At 37.0% G+C, this 4,821-nt stretch overlaps 2 pseudogenes; both read left to right on the top strand.

Moving 5' to 3' along the window:
- The window catches only part of LOC128288389 (protein Ycf2-like), a 5,047-nt pseudogene extending 1,950 nt beyond the window's left edge, over positions 1–3,097 (top strand).
- LOC128288382 (protein Ycf2-like) lies at positions 3,094–4,366 on the top strand (annotated as a pseudogene).
- Positions 4,367–4,821: the final 455 nt, after the last annotated feature.

Below are 4,821 nucleotides of genomic sequence, written 5' to 3'. Positions count from 1 at the left end.
CCAGGATGAATCGAAAAGAAATCTTTATCGGCTCTACCTCCTATTTTTTGAAGAAAATGAATCTTTTATCGAAGGATCAGAAAAATGGGTCCGGATCTCCTGTGGAATGATTTGGAAGATCCAAAACCAAAATAGTGGTATTTGCTAGCAACAACATAATGGAGGCAGTCAATCAAGATAGATTGATCCGAAATCTGATTCAAATCCAATATAGCACCTATGGGTTAAGAATGTATTGAATCGATTCATTAAAAGAATCGATCCGATCGCAACTTCGAATATGGAATTCAAAGGGATCAAATAGGAAATGATACTCTGAATCATAGAACTATAATGAAATATACGATCAACCAACATTTATCGAATTTGAAAAGAGTCAGAAGAAATGGTTCGATCCTCTTATTTTGATTTCGGACCGAGAGATCCATGAATCGATCCTAATGCATATAGATACAAATGGTCCAATGGGAGCAAGAATTCCAGGAGCATTTGGAACATTTCGTTTCTGAGCAGAAGAGCCTTTTCAAGTAGTGTTCGATCGATTACGTATTAATCAATATTCGATTGATTGGTCTGAGGTTATCGACAAAAAGATTTGTCTAAGTCACTTCTGCTCTTTTGTCCGCTACTTCTCTTTTGTCCAAGTTGCTTCTCTTTGTCTAACTCACTTCCTTTTTCTTTGTGAGTTTCGGGAATATCCCCATTCATAGGTCTGAGATCCACATCTATGAATTGAAAGGTCCGAATGATCAACTTTGCAATCAGTTGTTAGAATCAATAGGTCTTCAAATCGTTCATTTGAAAAATTGAAACCTTTCTTATTGGATGATCATAATACTTCAAAACCGAAATTTTGATCAATGGAGGAACAATATCACCATTTTTGGTCAATAAGATACCAAAGTGGATGATTGACTCATTCCATACTAGAAATAATCGCAGGAAATTGATAACATGGATTCTATTTCAATGATATCCCACGATCAAGACAATTATTGAATCCGTGAAACCATTTCATAGAAGTTCATTGATATCTTTTTTATAAAGCAAATCGACTTCGATTCTTGAATAATCCACATCACTTCTGCTTCTATTGTAAAAAAGATTCTTTTTATGTGGAAAGGCCCGTATCAATAATTATGATTTTACGTATGGACAATTCCTCAATATCTTGTTCATTCGCAACAAAATATTTTCTTTGTGCGGTGGTAAAAAAACATGCTTTTTGGGGAGAGATACTATTTCACCTTCACCAATCGAGTCGCAGGTATATCTAACATATTCATATCTAATGATTTTCCACAAAGTGGTGACGAAAGGTATAACTTGTAAATCTTTCCAGTTTGCAATTCGATCCGATCCATTAGTTCGTAGAGCTATTTACCGATTGCAGACATTTCAAACACCTCTAACAGAGGGACAAATAGTCAATTTTGAAAGAACTTATTGTCAACCTCTTTCAGATATGAATCCATCTGATTCAGAAGAGAAGAACTTGCATCAGTATCTCAATTTCAATTCAAACATGGGTTTGATTCACACCCATGTTCTGAGAATATTTACCATCCGAAAAGCGGAAAACGGAGTCTTTGTCTAAAGAAATGCGTTGAGAAAGGGTGGATGTATAGAACCTTTCAACGAGATAGTGCTTTTCAACCTCTCAAAACGGAATCTATTCCAAACATATATGCCTATGGTTCCTTACTTCGACAGGGTACAAATATTCAAATTTGATATTTTAGATACTTTTTCAGACCCATTGCCGATACTAAGTAGCAAAAATTTGTATCCATTTTTCATGATATTATGCATGGATCAGATATATCATGGCGAATTCTTCAGAAAAATGTGTCTTCCACAATGGAATCTGATAAGTGAGATTTCGAGTAAGTTTACATAATTTTCTTCTGTCCGAAGAAATGATTCATCGAAATAATGAGTCACCATTGATATCGACACATCTGAGATCGCCAAATGTTCAGAGTTCTTCTATTCAATTCTTTTCTTCTCTTGTTGCTGGATATCTGTTCGTACACATCTTCTTTGTTTCCTGAGCCTATAGTGAGTTACAGACAGAGTTCGAAAAGGTCAAATTTTGATGATTCCATCACATGATTGAGTTGCGAAAACTTCTGGATAGGTATCCTACATCTGAACTGAATTTTTCGTTAAAGAATCTCTTCTAGTTGCTCTGGAACAATTAGGAGATTTCTAGAAGAAATACGGGTTCTGCTTTTGGCGGCAACATGCTATGGGGTGGTGGTCCCGCTTATGGGGTCAAATCAATACGTTCTAAGAAGAAATATTTGAATATCAATCTCATCGATATCATCGATCTCATAAGTATCATACCAAATCCCATCAATCGAATCACATTTTTCGAGAAATACGAGACATCTAAGTCATATAAAGAGGATCTATTCATTGATAAGAAAAAGAAAACGTGAGCGGTGATTGGATTGATGAGAAAATAGAATCCTGTCGCGAACAGTGATTCGATTGATGATAAAGAAAGAGAATTCTGGTTCAGTTCTCCACTTAACGACAGAAAAGGATTGATCAAATTCATTGAGTCTGACTCATAGTGATCATTTATCAAAGAATGACTTGGTTATCAAATGATTGAACAACGGACCAATTTATTTACGATACTTAGTTGACATTCATAAAAAGTATCTAATGAATTATGAGTTCAATACATCCTGTTTAGCAGAAAGGCGGATATTCCTTGCTCATTATCAGACAATCACTTATTCACAAACTTCGTGGGCTAATAGTTTTCATTTCCCGTCTCGTGGAAAACCCTTTTCGTCCCGCTTAGCCCTATCTCCTCTAGGGGTATTTTAGTGATAGGTTCTATAGAACCGGACGATCCTATTTGTTCAAATACCTAGCGACAAACTCCTATGTTCCTTTCATTACAGTATTTCTGAACAAGTTCCTGGATAACAAGCTTAAAGGTTTTCTTTTATTGATGATATCGATATTGATGATAGTGACGATATTGATGCTAGTGACGATATTGATGCTAGTGACGCTATTGATGATAGTGACGCTATTGATCGTGACCTTGATACGGAGCTGGAGTCAACTATGATGAATGCGTTAACTATGGATATGATGTCGGAAATAGACCGATTTTATATCACCCTTCAATTCGAACTAGCAAAAGCAATGTCTCCGCATAATATGGATTCCAAACATTCATGATCTGATGTGAATGAGGCGAATTACTTATCCTCGGTCTATTAGTGAACTATCTCCAAGGATTGTGAAAGATGTTCCACTAGAAATATTCTTGTTATTGCTTCGACTCATATTCCCAAAAAGTGGATCCCACTTCTATAGCCCTGAATAAATTAAATACATGTATTAAGATACGAAGGCTTTATTCCACAACAACGAAAGCACTTTTCACTCTTTCATACTAGGGGATTTCACTTGAAAAGAAAATGTTCCATACTAATGGATTCGGGTCCATAACCGTGGGTTCCAATGCACGAGATCTTGTAGCACTTACCAATGAGGCCCTATCGATTAGTATATACAGAAGAAATCAATTATAGACACTAATACAATTAGATCTGCTCTTCATAGACAAACTTGGGATTTGCGATCCCAGGTAAGATCGGTTCAGGATCATGATCCTTTTCATCAGATAGGAAGGGCTGTTGTACAAAATGTACTTCTAAGTATTGCCCTTAGATCCTATATCTATCTATATGAAGAAGAAATCATGTAACGAAGGATTCTTATTTGTACAAATGGTACTCTGAGCTTGGAACGAGCATGAAGAAATTAACGATACTTCTTTATCTTTGAGTTGTTCTGCCGGATCGGTCGCTCAAGACCTTTGGTCTCTACCCGGACCCGATGAAAAATGGGATCACTTCTTATGGGTTCGTTGAGAATGATTCTGATCTAGTTCATGGCCTATTAGAAGTAGAAGGCGCTCTGGTGGGATCCTCACGGACAGAAAAGATTGTGGCCAGTTTGATAATGATCGAGTGACATTGCTTCTTCGGTCCGAGCCGGGGAATCTTTATATATGATGCAAAATGGATCTTGTTCTATCGTTGATCAGAGAAATCTCTATGAAAAATACGAATCGGAGTTTGAAGAAGGGAAGGAGAAGGAGTACTGACCCGCAACAGATAGAGGAGGATTTATTCAATCACATAGTTTGGGCTCAGGATATGGCGCCTTGGGGCTTTTATTTGATTGTATCGAAAGGCCAAATGAATTGGGATTTCTATTGGGCCGGGTCATTTGGGCAAGCGGATCATTTATGATGAAAAGGATGAGCTTCAAGAGAATGATTCATGTTCTTGCAGAGTGGAACCATGCAGTACCAGGCACGAGATAGATCTTCCAAAGAACAAGGCTTTTTCGAATAAGCCAATTCATTTGGATCCTGCGGATCCACTCTTTCCTATTCAAAGATCAGCCCTTTGTCTCTGTGTTTTCACACTGAGAATTCTTTGCAGATGAAGAGATGTCAGCGCTTCTTACTTCAAACAGATCCTCCTACATCTATATATAAACGCTGGTTTATCAAGAATACGCAAGAGAAAACTTCGAATTATTGATTCATCGCCAGAGATGGCTTAGAACCAATAGTTCATTATCAATGGATTTTTCCGTTCTAATACTCCATCCGAGAGTTACTGCATTTATCAAATCTGTTCCATCTAACGGAAGACTATTGGATCAAATGACAAAGACATTGTTGAGAAAAAGATGGCTTTTCCCGGATGAAATGAAATTGGATTCATGTAAGAGGAGAAAGGTTTCATTACTTAGCCGGAAAGATATGTGGTC

The sequence above is a fragment of the Gossypium arboreum genome, unplaced genomic scaffold (genome assembly GCF_025698485.1).
Source record: "Gossypium arboreum isolate Shixiya-1 unplaced genomic scaffold, ASM2569848v2 Contig00210, whole genome shotgun sequence".
Taxonomy (NCBI): Eukaryota; Viridiplantae; Streptophyta; class Magnoliopsida; order Malvales; family Malvaceae; genus Gossypium; species Gossypium arboreum.
The sequence above is the reverse complement of the archived record's forward strand: the minus strand, read 5'-3'. Positions and strand labels throughout refer to the sequence as shown.